This window comes from Phragmites australis, chromosome 14, assembly GCF_958298935.1.
Source record: "Phragmites australis chromosome 14, lpPhrAust1.1, whole genome shotgun sequence".
Lineage (NCBI taxonomy): Eukaryota > Viridiplantae > Streptophyta > Magnoliopsida > Poales > Poaceae > Phragmites > Phragmites australis.
In genome coordinates this window covers 11984804-12000985 of record NC_084934.1, presented here as the reverse complement: position 1 = coordinate 12000985, position 16182 = coordinate 11984804, and positions in this window count along the sequence as shown.

The following is a 16182-nucleotide window of genomic DNA, read 5'->3' as shown; positions in this document are numbered from 1 at the left end:
AAGCAGCTGGATGATCTTCTTTCTAAGGGCTTCATTAGACCAAGTAAGTCACCTTGGGTTTTCCCGGTGCTATTTGTGGAGAAGAAGGATGGCACTAAGAGGCTATGTGTGGACTATCGTGCTCTTAATCAAGTGACCATCAAGAATAAGTATCCTTTGCCTCGTATCGATGCTCTCTTTGATCAGTTAAGAGGTGCTAAAGTGTTTTCCAAGATTGATTTGAACTTTGGGTACCACCAGATAAGGATTAAGGAGGAGGATATCGAGAAGACTGCTTTTATTACGAGGTATGGGCATTATGAGTATGTTGTTATGTCTTTTGGACTAACGAATGGCCCTGCTATCTTTATGGAAGCAATGAATAGGATGTTGCATGAGTACTTGGATTTCATTGTTGTTTTCATTGATGATATTTTGATCTACTCCAAGTCCGATGAAGAGCATGAGCGTCATCTTAGTCTTCTTTTTGATGCTCCCCGGAAGAATAAGTTCTATGCAAAGTTGAAGAAATGTGCTTTCTGGCTTTCTGAAGTGAGCTTCCTTGGGCATGTGATTTATCAACATGGTATTACTATTGATCCTAAGAATGTTGCTTCAGTGGTGGAATGGCAAAGGCCAACCAGTGTGACGGAGATCCGGAGTTTCCTTGGTCTTGCTGGTTATTACCGGCGTTTTGTGCAGGATTTCTCTAGTATTGCAAAGCCGATGACCAAGCTTACTGAGAAGGGTGTTCCTTTTATGCGGACTAATGATTGTGAGGTCAGTTTCCGGACTCTGAAGGATAAGTTGGTGAATGCTCCTATTCTAGTTTTACCTGAGAGTGGCAAGCGCTTCACAGTGTACATGGATGCTTCCCGTATTGGTCTTGGTTGTGTGCTGATGCAGGATGGTAAGGTAATTGCTTATGCTTCCCGATAGTTGAAGGATCATGAGAAGAACTATCCTACCCATGATCTAGAGTTGGCTGCAGTGGTGTTTGCTTTAAAGTCTTGGAGGCATTATCTCTATGGTGAGTCTTGTGATATCTTTACTGATCACAAAAGCCTCAAGTATATCTTTACTCAGAAGGAGCTAAATTTGAGGCAGCGTAGATGGCTTGAGTTGATAAAGGATTATGATATAACGATCCAGTATCATCCCGGGAAGGCTAATGTGGTGGTAGATGCCCTAAGTAGGACAGGTGTTCCTAGGACAGTGATGCCTTTGGTTGCAGAATTGGATCGTATGTGTATTTCTTTTTGCTATGTAGGCACAGTAAGAGAGGAGACCCAGTTGCTCATTCAGAGAGGGTGCATGAGGCACAACAACATGACCGCTTGATTCAGGAGGTTCGCAAAAGGATTGCAATTGGAAAACCTCGGGAGTTCAGCATTGATGAGCATGATGTAGTCCATTTCAGAGGACGTCTTTGTGTGCCACAGAAGTCAAAAGTGAAGATGGACATCTTGAGAGAGGCTCATCGGACTCCATATACAATTCATCCTGGTGAGACTAAGATGTACAAAGATCTAAAGCAGAGCTTCTGGTGGAAAAGGATGAAGGTCGATATTGCGAAGTATGTGGCAGCTTGTGGTGTATGTCAGCAGGTAAAGGCCGAGCATAAGAGGCATGCGGGGTTGCTTCAGTCTTTAGATGTCCCCGAGTGGAAATGGGAGCATATCACTATGGACTTTGTGGTTGGTTTACCCCGATCACCTCGTGGGCGGGATGCCATATGGGTTGTTGTGGATAGGCTCACTAAGTCCATGCATTTCATTCCTATGAAGACGATGAGTTCAGCTCAGGATTTGGTTCCCTTGTATATCAAGGAAGTGGTGAGATTGCATGGTGTGCCTAAGTCGATTGTGTCGGATCGAGACGCCAAGTTTGTATCGAAGTTTTGGCAGAGCCTTCAGAGTGCAATGGGCACTAAGCTTTCATTGAGTACCGCGTTCCATCCTCAGACAGATGGGCAGATGGAGCGGACCATTTAGACCTTGGAGGATATGCTACGTGCTTGTGTCCTTTCTTGGAAGGGCAGTTGGGAGGATCACCTTGCTTTGGTTGAGTTTGCCTATAATAACAGTTATCATTCTAGCATTAAGATGGCTCCTTATGAGGCTTTGTATGGCAGGAAGTGTGTTTCTCCCCTGTGTTGGGATTCGTCTGGTGAGAGGGTTGTGCTTGGTCCCGAGATTGTTCAACAGACCACCGAGAAAGTGCGGGAGATACGGCAGAACATGTTGGCCGCTCAGAGCCGACAAAAGAGTTATGCAGATGTGAGGAGACGTGAGCTGGAGTTTGTAGTGGGTGATCAGGTTCTCCTCAGAGTATCACCCACAAAGGGTGTTGTTTGGTTTGGCACTACAGGGAAGCTTAGCTCGAGGTACATTGGACCTTTTGTTATCACAGCTCGAGTTGGCAGTTTGGCTTATCGTCTACAGTTACCAGATTCTATGAGTGGTGTGCATAATGTCTTCCATGTATCTATATTAAGGAAGTATTTGCGAGATCCAGAACATAAGATTGACCTCAAGCCTTTCACAGTGTAGCAGGACTTGTCTGTTGAGTGTCACCCAATGCGTATTTTGCACTCATCAGAGTGAATCATGAGGAGGAGGACGATCAAATATGTGAAGGTTTTATGGACTAATCAGTCGGAATGTGAAGCTACTTGGGAACTCGAGGAGCAAATGCGCAAGAAACATCCGGCGCTCTTCAAGGAAGGTCAGTTTTAAGTTTGGTTTAAGTTGGTATGTTTCTTTTCCGTAGCTGTCGTAGTATAGCTGAATTCGGGGACGAATTCCTTAAAGGAGGGAAGAATGTAATGCCCTAAAATTTTGGGAAAATTGGAAGTTGTCGTTTTTCGTTTCCGGTGTCGAATCGCTCTCGCCAGAAAAGAAAAGAGAAGGAATTGAAGCAAAATAGCAGCAGTAAATTTCTTTTTTTTTAAACATAACCTGTGAGTGGGCTAAGCAACCTAGGCTTGGGCCGGTTAGCCCAAACCCTCCCCAAAGGCCTAGGCGCCCCTTCCCTTTCTTTTTCCCCTCCACCCAGCCAAAACCCTAGCCAGGACTTGTTTTTTCCTCCCTGGCTGCCACCTTGCACCTGCTGGACGTCCTCCCCCCCCCCCCTGCTGCTGCTCTTGTGCAGTAGAGAGAAGAGAAAGGATAAAGGGAAGAAGGGAGGGAGAAGGAGGAGAAGAAAGAGGAGGAGAACCTCGGGGGACGTCGTTGTGCTCTCTGTGGTTGCCTAGGTGAGATTCGCCACCCTAATCCCATCCGTTTGGTCGATTTATGAGGTTTTAATCGCAAGTTTAGAGGGTATTTAGTTGGAGGTTTGGTCGAAATCAATTTCGTCCACGTTCTGAAATCTGTCAGCTTGTGTAGTCTCTGTTCAACGTCATTTTTGGGCAAGTTATTGGCCGAGATAAATTTGTCCACCATATAGAAAGTTGTAGCTAACTGCGAAAGCTAGCTACCAGTGAAATTTCAGAATTTTTGGCTGGATTTGGCTGTCAGATTCTGGCGAGAATCTGGACAGTAGTAGATCTATTCAGTTTTTGGGCATCTTAGATGCCGAACCACTTTTTCAGAATAGCTAGGAAGTTGTAGAGGATTCGTTAAGCTTTCCAATGGTGTGAAGTATGCAATTTTTTGTTGGTTATAGCTACAGTTACGCTGTTCTGAATTTTCTGCAATCAAATTGTTAACAGATTTTGGTGTTGAAGTTCAGAGCCCTATTAGGCCATGTTAAATACGTTTTATGTAGATCCAAATTATATAAAAGTTGAAGATTGTGTTATGATATACATGTCGACAAAATTTTAGAATTTTTCGTTGAGTATTTCTGGAAATAAATAGTTTTGAGTGGCTACTGTTTGAAATCGACGACAGGTTTCTAGAGCTGTTTTGTTATGCCGTTTAGGAGACTTTAGAGGCATGGAACAATTATGTCACCACAATGAAATTTTTAGCCCTTGTTCTGTAGTTTCCTAAAATGTATTTATTTGTTATCGTATATGTGGTAGAAAAATAGATAAGAAAAAGAGTATTGCTGCTCCTATCAATCTAATGCGTGTGTGCTGTTTTTTTGGTCGATATTGCTTGATTGAGGGCTTCAGTTGTAGGAGCGCTTTGTTTTATATATTTGCTTGCATGAGGAGTGTTGGTGTTGAGTTATGATTTTGTTTAGGTGGTGGTGCTTCGTCTCATACTTGAAGTTCGCCGTTATCGCCGGTTGAAGGCAAGTAAACGTAGCTATGGTGTTGCTACTATTTTGACTTGCTATTTTCATCACTTACACCTTTATTTCAGAACCATGATAAATTTGAATATGATCTGAATTATATGTTGTTCTTTACCTTTAAGCATGGTTAATCATTGCCTTATGTCTATCTTTATGTTGCTACAATTCTTGTTGAACTATGTTGCTGTTTGACTTGAGAATGAAGTTGAGGTATTATTGGTGGTACACCTTAGTACAATTGCAGTATATTGTTGTCATGTGCACTTGCATTTGCATATGCATTGAAAGTTATGTCGTAAATATCACGACAGTACCGGTACGCATCGTACGTTGCCCGAGAAGGGGTGCAATGTAAAAGAAGACATATCATTGCATTCATATGCATTCATGGAAGTTAATAGCATTTATATGTTATTGTGGATATAAAGTTATACTTGTGATTGTGACCTTTATTTGAGGTTATTCTTTAATATTGTTAATACTATACTAACATGCCTTATATCTTGAGAAGTCCTATATTAAATCGATGCTTAATCAACTTGTGATTTAAATAGCTTGTCAAAACAAGTTTTCATGGTGAGATTTTCAATCTCACTCTTGCATTACTCTTTCCAGGTACTCGATGCATGTCATGAGGGGATGGGGATGTAGCAGCACGTTTTGCACTTCATGTCTACACTTTTTATCTTGTCCTGTAATAATAAACAAAGTCTAGTCCTTAGGGTCGTTCATTGGAAGTTTAAAGAGTAGTGGTGATGTTAAACTTAATATTTTGCTCTTGGTTCATGTCAGGATATTTTTATCTGCTAATGTGATATTCTCCATACCTTGCTTATCTATGTTATTGCTTCCGCGATGCTTAAATTTATAGAGAAGATGCTATTGTTTTTTTTATGACAAGTTGTAGGTTGCGTAGTTTAGTGGCATCCCAGGTTTTGTAGTCTAGGGTGTTACACTAGGCTTGGTCGAGCAAAGGTGGAACAAGCTTGTAGTCGAACGAATCGAACAAGAAAAGTCATGTTCCGAGTATCAAGTGAAAACACAACTAGATCGAGTGTCCTGCCATTGTTCGTAGCTCGAGTCTCAAGAAAGGCTTAAAGATTCGACTTATCGACACATGACTCTGAGTAGAGTTAAAAAGAAATCTCCAAAATTTGAATCGTTCGGTATCAACACATTTAATTCACTCGGATGAGCGTGCAAAGATTCACATAATGCCATCATCCCGTCTTTCTTGCCGAATGAGGCGTTATAATAATGGGAGTAGTTACCAAGAATAAGTTAAGTTCCAGGCTATTTATCCATACGAACCTAGATTGTAGTCATTTTTCATCCTCTTGCCATCAATCTTCTCTCATAAGCCTTCACCTTCCTACACCCAAGCGCGCGCTGCTGCACAGAAATTTCACTCCATGGCTTCCAGTCCTTCCACAAATGTCGCTTATATTTCCTCGCCTGAGAAAGAATCCAACGTGAAGGCTATCGACACTTCTTCTAAGCAACTGGACGAGGTCTCGGCCATCTCGATGATGCAAGAATCGAAGCTCCAGAAACTTGAATGTGAAGGAATCATTCCTCCTTTCGAGCTAGCCAACTGGAGGCCAGCATCACGTGAGGAATTCCCATCATACCAATTCGATCATAAAACTGTGAAGTTTGAATTATTTTTTCACTATGGTTTCAATGTTCCCCTTCCAAATTTCTCACCATACTTGACTACTACAAAATAGAGTTCCACCATTTAAATCTGAACTCAATCACCATTCTTAGTGGTTTTATCCATATGTGCGAAGCCTTCCTCGGTATCACACACTAAGCTTAAATTTGTTCTAGTATTTCTATCATCTGAAAAGGAATACTGAAAATAAATGTGTGGGAGCTGTAGTTTCCAACTGCAAAACGGAATGAAGAATTCATATATTCCGATTGGACTAATCTCCTCATGGAAAAAAGATTGGAAGAAAAATTGGTCTTATATTTCAAACCTTGACCCAGTCACCTCTCCATTAGTCTATAAGTGCCTCCATCCCCGCCCACATCTATCCTGGTCAAAGAAACATCGCAAGCTCGACCACATTGCACACTACGTTAAGAAGATTGGTGAACTTAGGCAGAGTGGTTTAACCGAGTGGCATGTGGCCAAAGACTTTATTAGTCGAAGGTCAAGCCCCTTGAAAGCACGTGATCACTTCGCTTGGGATTATGTTGGAGATAACAATAGCTCCCAAGACGTAGCCAGATGTAAGATTTAGTAAGCATTTTATTGCTTCTGTAGCTGTAGACGAATTCTTTTGAGTGACTCTTTTTTCTTTAGCCCTGTCCCTGTAGGACATTGCTGCTCGATTAAGCAAATTGTACGCCAAAGAGGTGCAACCATGCTCTGTTCAGCCCTAGAAGGATCGAATGGCCCAATTGGGGGGGGGGGGGTGAATTGAGCAATTAAATTTCTACCAACTAGAACAAATAGCAACATTAGCCTAGATGAAAAGAAATGTGACTTTACACGAACAAGCTAGGAGAAGGTAACTAAACAAACAAGCAAAGACACTAAGAAAATGCAGAATTGAAAGCTTGTAAGAATGTAAATACTCAAATCAAATTGTGGAACAGTAAAGAAATGGACAAGAGAACAACAGATTTTTTTCTCGAGGTATCGATGAGTTGGCACTCCCCCCTAATCCTCGTTGGAGCATCCACCAAGGATATTACTCCCCCTTGAGTCACTAAAACTCAAGTGCTCCCTCATGATTGCCTCTTCTCCATCTCCGGATTGGCAGGCATCCAACCAAGTACATAACTCTTCTCAGCGCTCCCACAAGAACTCCAAAAGCTCACCAAGACACCACCAATCACCAAAGACCGGCTAGGTATTGCCAACCACTAAGAGTAACACGTCAATAGCTACATGCACACTTACTACTCTCCAAGCACTAATGATGTCCTTAATCTTCAATTAGGGACTTAAAAATTAACTCAAATGCTCTCTCTTGCTTCTTGATGACATACACAGTGTATAAACTCCTTTGGGATGTAAGAGGGAGAAATGAAACCAAGTGGATGAGTATTTATAGGCTGGAGCTCAAAATTATAGCCGTTGCCTAACCACCCACTTTTTCTGTTAACACCGGATGATCCGGTGAGTATCTCCTTACTCACACCGGACAATCCAGTGAGTACAAACTTCCATTTTCACTGTGCCAGCTGTCATTAGCCGTTACTGCTGAGAAATAGTCCAGTTACATTATCCAATGAACACCAACCCAACACCGAATCATCATGTGCGTACAAACTAGTTAAATTTTTCCGTTGCAACCCTCACTGGAAAATATGCTCCGGTGATGATTTCATTACCATCACCGGACTACCCGGTGGATTAAACTTCTATCGCCCTCAAAATCTTCTCTGGTAGAAAAGCTCCGGTGTGCATATGTGTCTATCACTAGACTATCCGGTGAGTAGAACTCCTTCAATCCAACCGAAACAACCCTCTCTGGAAATATTACTCTAGTCATCCATTCTTGCCTTCACCAGACCATCCGGTGAGTGAAGTATGTTCAGCCACAAGAAACTATTCTTTGCAAGAATTGGTCCGGTGTAAACACCACCTTCACGGGATCATCTAGTGAACTGAGCTTCATAATTCTTGCCTTGGAATCTCCTCTAGAATAAATAGCCTGGTGTAGTCATCATTGCATCACCGGATAATCTGGTGAGTGGAACTTCAATTTTTCTTGACAATCCCCCTTTTGCTGAAAATGGACCGGTGATATCACCACATTATCACCGGGCTATCTAGTGTAACACTTCTAACAATTTTGCCCACGTGTCACCTAGAAAATCATCTGGTGATTACATCGCTTTGTTCATCAGACCATCCGGTGCATGTAGAGTGTTTTCTGTCTTGAGATAATCATATGCTTTGCTGAGATCAGTTCACATAGACCGGATCATCCGGCGAAGTAAATATTCTCTGAGCTCGTCCAATTCAAACTTTCTTGAGCTCTAGCTTCTCGACATGTTACACATGGGCTTCTATGAGCTACCTAGTGCTAGAATTTCACAAGTGTGCATCAAACAAAGTCTAGACTCGCTAGGTCAAGCTACTACTCTTAGCCTCTCTTTATAGTACGGTCAAAAGACTAAAGAAAAATAACTTCTACTACTCTAAGTGTCCTTCATCTCTTTTGTGACACTTAGAACCAGAAGATCCTTAATCTTGATGCACAAGTCCTTTGATCGTCCACATGATCACCTTAGGGACTAAGAATACTCAATTATCATTGTGAACTAAATTTTTTATTCCCTTCAAAACAAATTATTAGTCACAATGATACGGTTGTCATTAATCAAAAAACACTTAACACTTACCTAGGGGCCTAGATGCATGTCAGCTGTCCGACTGAAGTGCTAAGAACATGGCCTGCTGCTGCTACTGAACAGACTGTAAGAAGACCATCTGCTACTCCTGCTGGCGAATCATGTCAGCCTGGAGCTTTGCTTGCAGCATAGCCTATGCTACTAGCTGCTGCTGGAACTACTGTTGCTGAACTACCTGCTATTGCTGCATTTGCTAAAGAATCATTGCAAGCTCTGAAGTCTGCACAGCAGGGGTCACTGGAGGAACTATCTCAGGCGCTAAAGAAGTAAGAACAAATGTCTGTGGGGCTGCCTGAGAAGAACCTCCTACCTCGTCATCGTGTGACCTAGCGACCGGAGGAATGTACTCAATGTCGTCCAAGTCCGAATCGCTGTCCACGTCAAAGATATACTGAGGTAGCTCTGCCTCAGCCTCTGCTAGGGCCTGGTCCTCAGCTGCTGCTCTCTCTCAGTCGTCAGCAGGGATCTGCTCCTGAACATGAACCATGGCTCGCTGACCACGGCATCTATCTGTGAGAGCAGAAGGAGCATACTCCTTGAAGCGAGTAGCAGACTCCTCATAGGTCTCAAGGAACTTGGGATACCTGATGGCATGAGAAAGCAAATGAGAGATGAAGTGTGTATATGGCTGCTGTCTGGCCAGCGACATCCCCTCTACTATAGCATCCTCAATCTCACACAAGATCATATCCACGATGTCAAAACAACAGTGAGTGAGGATGGAAAGAATCAACTACTGTTGCAGGCTAGTGATAGCCTCTCCGTAGCCGATCCTCAGTAGCAAACTCCATCTCAGAGCCATGTGGATAGCCTTCGCTACAGGTATTAGCATGTCTGGTAGTCGGGGCAAACCTGGAGCGAAGGGTTGTCTGAAGAGTGGTCTAATCTCCTCATCAATGGGGAAGATGCCACCAACTAGAGGATGGCAAGGGCGTTCGGCGTTCGGATGAATGACCTCGTGCAGATACCTAGAACTCATCTGAACCCCTAGAGCCTCATGCAGATTGTTCCAATATAATCTGAAAGTGTTGCCCTGGAACATGAACTGAATAAAGTTCCTCCATGGTGCAATCCACACTGTAGTGTAGAACACTCCAACCCAGTCATGTACATATCCGTCCACGTCAGTGAGCAGAGCTGAAAGTCTGGGGAAGGCACCAAAGTGCTACCTCACATCCACTTCCCCTGCAGCTGACTATATATAGCCCCAGTTGAGCGTCTTGTGCTGGCTCAAACTGACCTTCTTCCTGAGATAGGAGTAGAAAAATCTCTCCTGCAGGACTGTCCAGAACCGGAGATCAACTCTCTCATCCCTAACCTCTAGAAACCACTCCTTAATGGGCAAAAAACACAGCTTCTTAATCCTCGATGACTTGTAAGAAGTCACATCGATGAGCCTGAGCTCTGCCTCTACCTGTGGCTGCTCTGTCTGCTGGTGCTCTACCTACTCCTCATCCTCCTCAACTAGCTCTGGCTCTTGACGAGCCCTCTTCTGGCTGACTGACTAGCCGGAAGGTGTCGAGCCCAACCTCCCAGTAGGACAGATGCGGGTGGACCAACGCGGAGTAGTAGAGTTGCCTCGGATCGCGAAACCTCGCTAAGAGTCTGTTGCCTCAGCTGCTACTAAGGCTCTATCCCACTCCTTCTGAGCCTTTGACTTCTTCTTTGACTGCTCAACGGTCTTGCCCTTGCCCTTATCAGTGCGCTCATGACCCATCTGACAGATAGATAGATGACAACAGGATGAGCAAACGCATTGGGTATAAAAAAAATTGCCAAGATATTAACCAAAAACCGAATTCTAAGCAAGAATTTTGGAGAAATTTGACGAACATGCTATTGATTCATGTTTGTGACATGACAATGATCAAATTAAAAGAATATAACTTTAATTTGAATGAATTGATCAAAAGATATATGAATTTGGGACAAATTTGCAAGATTTTGACCTAGATTCGAAAGAAACGAGCACATTGTCCACAATTTAGATCAACATGCCCTAAAACAAGATCGAAGTGAATGATATGGTTATATGTTCAGCAAATGATTATGAATTTCTCATATTGGGGTTGAATTTGAATGAAATTTGATCAAATTTGAATGAATTCAACTCGAATTTGAAGAATTATAGCAATTAAGCTCATATATAGATGAACATGCTCTCAAATTGCATGGAATTGAACTATATTTGCATAGTTTTGAATGCAATTCACATGAATTTGCATGAATTTGAAAGAAATTTATAAATTTGAGAGCTAGGGTTTGGATATTTGAAGATTTGGCCAAAATTTGTGCTCACCACGATGACAAGGATGGAGGAGACGATGGTGAGGGAGAAGAACAGCGACCGGCAACCAACGACAGCAGCACAGAGGGTGGCGATGGCGCTCAAGGTGACGGCGCTCTAGGCGGCAGCTTCGGGCACTGTTCGGCGGTGAGCTGTGTGACGAGCGGTGGAGGGAGTGCGACAGCGAGCTGGTCGGTGGCGGCAGCTGCAGGGATAGTGAGCCGATGAGAATGGGTGGCGACACAATCAAAAACGGGGAGAGGAGAGTGGCAACCGAGAGGTTATATGACAGGTGGGTGCCGCGAATTTTGTGAATACCAGAAGGTCCAGTGATGTTGAGAACTGAGCATCGGACCAATATTTCTAGAGAACATCTCAAAACAAACCCACGACAACTTTCAAACACCGGATGTTCCGATGATGTTCCTCTAAACACTAGATCTTCTTTCTGACGAAATCCAATTTTGAACGTAGGATACTCTGGTGAAGCTCCATTGAACACCAGACACTATCACCAGACAAATTTTGGAGCTTCTATTTTCACTACCACTAACTAAACATCGGAAGGTTCGGTCTTGACCTCTTCACAAACACCGCACTTTTTTTGCGTGCCAAACCATTTTTCAAACACCGGACTATCCGCTACAACTAAGCTGCTCACCATGTAAAGCCACAGGACCTTCTTCAGAGAAGCTGAGCTGAGAGAATAGAAGATAGAATGATCTGTTGAGGAGAACGAAGGGGAACCAGATCATCTGGTGAGAAGGAAAAAAATTTCTGCTGAACTAAAATCTCGCGTTGAGTCCAAACTTCAAATCAACACACAACAAAAACAAATGTTTAGACTATCTTGAGTGAAGCAACACATGATGTTTGAAGCATCTATCATGTTCAACTCACTTCGCAATCTACAAAAGGTTGCTTCATCTAGAGGTTTTGTGAAGATATCCGTCAATGGATCTTCCGACCTTACACCACTAAGAGAGATATCATTATTAGCCACAAGATCTCTTAGGAAGTGATGTTGAATATCAATGTGCTTTGTGCAAAAGTGTTGAACATGATTCTTTGCTATTTTTATGGCACTCTCATTGTCACAAAGGAGTGGAACCTTCTCTAGACGAACACCAAAGTCTAACAAGGTTTGCTTCATATAAAGGATTTGAGTACAACATGCTCCAGCGGCAATGTATTTCGCTTCCGCGGTGGACAAAGCTACCGAGTTTTGCTTCTGAGAAGACCATGAAACTAGGGATCACCCTAGCAAGTGGCACCCACTTGAAGTACTATTGCGATCCACACAGCATCCGGGTATCCCAAGAGTAGGAAACTAGCACCTTTTGGGAACCACAAGCCTATGCTAGGTGTATGCTTTAGGTATCTAAGGATTCTTTTAACCGCACTAAGATGTGATTCCTTAGGATTAGCTTGAAAGCAAGCGCACATGCATACACTAAACATAATATCAGGCCTAGATGCGATACGGTAAAGAAGCAACCCAATCATAGAACGATAAAGCTTTTGTTCAACCGGTTTACCCGTTTCATCCAAGTTGAGATATCCATTAGTAAGCATGAGGGTCTTGACTGGCTTAGAATCATCCATCTTGAACTTATTAAGGATGTCCCATGTGTACTTCTCTTGATGGATGAACGTTCCTTCCTTCAATTTCTTGATTCGAAATCCAAGGAAGTAGTTGAGCCCGCCAATCTTTGACATCTCGAACTCCCTAGATATCATATCACTAAATTTCTTTTAAAACTCTTTGTTAGTTGAACCATATATTATATCATCAATATAAATTTGACACAAGAAAAGCCCATTATCGATGATCTTTGTAAACAATGTGGTGTCCACTCTCCCGATCTTGAATCCTTGGTTGATGAGGAAGTCACGTAGGTATTTGTACCAAGTTCTTGGGGCTTGCTTGAGTCCATAAAGCGCCTTGTGCAACCTATAGACATGATTAGGATACCTAGGATCTTTGAAATGATGGAGTTGTTCGACATAAACAAGTTCATTGATGAAGCCAATTAAGAATGCACTCTTCACATCCATTTGATAAAGTTTAATGTTATGATGTGAAGAAAATGCAAAAAAGCATACGAATGGCCTCAAGACTTGCCATGGGAGCAAATGTTTCACCAAAATCCAAACCTTCAACTTGTGCAACTCCTTACGAAATGAGTCTTGCTTTATTGCGTACCACATACCATGTTCATCTTGCTTGTTGCAGAAGACCCACTTGGTTCCAATTAAATTCTTGTCTTGAGACCCTTCTTTAAGAATCCATACTTCATTGCGAGTGAAGTTGTTGAATTCTTCTTGCATAGCCATCACCCAATCCGGATCCTTAAGAGCCTCATCTACATATGTGGGTTCCAAACAAGTGACAAACGAGTAATGTTCACAAAATAGAGCATATTGACGAGAGCGAGTTTGCACTCCCATAGATAGACTTCCAATGATCAAGTCAATGGGGTGATCCTTGGAAATATGTGTATGCTTCACTTGTGGTTCTTGAGGTGTATCTTGCGGTGATGCAACATTTTGAGCTTCCTCTTAAGAGATTTGGATATCATGTGATGGAAGTGGTTGATCATACTTGACCTCATCTTCTTCAACTTGGGGCGCCATGAAGGTGTATGGAATTGAAATAGAAGGTACATCTTCATCATCCTCCTTAGGCTTGATATCCCCAATTGTCATATTCTTCATTGTATCTCTCAAGGGTTCATCACCTACATCATTACAAGAAACACCTTCTCCTTGGGAGCCAGTAGATTCATCAAATTCCACAGCACATGTTTCTTCAACAAGACCAGTGGCATTATTGAATATTCGATATGAGTTAGATGCATAACCAACAAGAAAACCAATATCATAATATTTTTCAAACTTTCCTAGGAGTTTTTTTCTTGAAGATAAAGAACTTACACCTAAACATCCGAAAGTATGAGATATTGGGTTTCCTCCAAATAAGAAGCTCATGTGGTGTCTTCTTCAATAGTCAGTGGAGGTACACTAGATTTGATGCATGACATGCCGTGTTGATTGCTTCTACCCAAAACTTCTCTGGTGTACCATACTCATCCAACATTGCTCTTTCAAGAGTGATCAACATTTTGTTCTTCCTCCCCACCATGCCATTTTGTTGAGGGGTGTAGGTTGATGAGAACTCATGCTTGACCTCTATCATCATAAAATTCTTCAATTTATGTGTTATTGAACTCCATGTCGTTATCACTCCGGATCTTCACAAGTGTGGCCTCAATTCATTTTGAGCCCTCTTTGCGAACTTCTTGAAGATTCTAACGGTCTTGCTCTTGCCATCTAGAAAGAAAGTCCAAGTGTATCTTGTATAATCATCATAATGACAAAGCAATAGAGATTACCACCAAGACTTTTGTAGGTAGTTGGTCCGAAGAGGTCCATGTGTAGTAGCTCTAAGGGTCTTGATGTAGACATCATGGACTTGTATGGATGTGAGCATGCAACTTGCTTTCTCGCTTGGCAAGCGCTACACAACTTGTCCTTCTCGAATACAACATTCTTCAACTATCATTCCGTTCTTGAACGCCTTCTTGAGTTGGCTCACTCCAATGTGTGCAAGACGACGATGCCAAAGACAACCCATAGATGTCTTGGTGAAAAGACATGTAGTCAAGCTAGCTTCGTTAAAGGAAAAATCCATAAGATATATATGTCCATATCTAAAGCCTTTAAAAATTAGATCATTATGCTTCTTGCTAGTTATGATAACGTCAATATCACTAAAGCATGTGAAGCCTAAATCACATAGTTGAGCTACAGAAAGCAAATTAAAGCTAAGAAACTCTATTAAAAGAACATTGAAAATAGAGAGATCATTGGAGATTACTATCTTACCCAAAACTACCATATTTTCCTTAGAGTTGTCATCAAAGGTGACTTTATCTGATCTCCCACATCATCTTCTAGTGAGGTGAACATCTTTACATTACCGATCATATGTTGTGTGCATCCACTATCAAGCACTCAATGCTTGCCAATGGCTTTGTAGTTCACCTACACACATGGATCAAGCTTTTTGTTTAGGTACCCAACCAAGTTTGGTACTTTTGAAGTGACTCACAAGAGCTTTATGCACCCAAATTTTCCTAGGAATTTTTCCCTTAGCTTGAGTTCCAACGAATTTAACAATGACTTTGCCACTTTTAAGTTTATGCAATAGAAAATGGTGATCATTGAAAGTATACTTGTACTTGTAAGGCAAAGTAGGAAGGCGGTTAGTAGGAATTGGACACTCCCTTGTGTGGTGAGTGGTGACTTCATACTATTGGCAATATGAACCAACTTCCTTGATGAAGCAATTCTTGATCTCTGGTGACCTGATAATCTTATCCACTAGGTTGGAGAAGCATCTAAGGCCTCGCTTGTTGTAGTATAATGCATCTTTTATGAGAATTTCCTTGTGCTTGTACTCCCCTTTAGTCAACCGGGCTACATATGAATTGAGATTTGCAATCTTCTCTTTGAGCTCTTGCTCCCTTCCATGGTTAGTCTTAGAAGATGATATATTATCACATGAAGAGGAGCATGGTATAGCAAGAAGATCATCACAAGAAGTAGATGCAATGACCTTAACAACATCACTAGTAGGCAATTCATTCATGCTAGGATCAATGGCATCATAAGCTAACTTAAGTTTTTGATATTTGCATTTCAAGTCAATATGCTCAAGTTTTAGTTTCTTGTTACTAGCCTCAAGAGACTTGCTAGATACAACTACTTCATCATGTTTCTTAAGCACATCATTGTATTTAGCAAGCAACTCATCATGATTAGAAATAAGCATAGCATTACAATTTCAAGAGACTTAATTTTAGCTTTTCATTTCTTGATGATAGTAGTATAGTCATTCATGAGCTTAGATAGATCATTAGGAGAAAGACCTTCATCATCACTACCCCTACCATCATCTACTACTTGCCATGAGACATATAGGTGGCGGAGGTACAGGTGGATCATCATCACTGATGACGAAGCCCGCGAAGTTTTTGTCTTCATCATCGCTTGAATCATCAGTTGAGCTTTCGCCAGAGACCCATTCACCAACTATGTAGTCCTTGCAGCATCCACCCTTCTTGTTGAAGAGCTTCTTCTTCCTCTTTTCTTGATCCTTCTTGTTTTACTTGTCCTCATTCTCAATTGTAGACTTGTTCTTGTTTCTCTTGTCAGCATGAGCGTAATCATGTGATATGTGGCCAAGGTTACTACAATTGTAGCACTTCTTCTTGTCTTTGCCACCG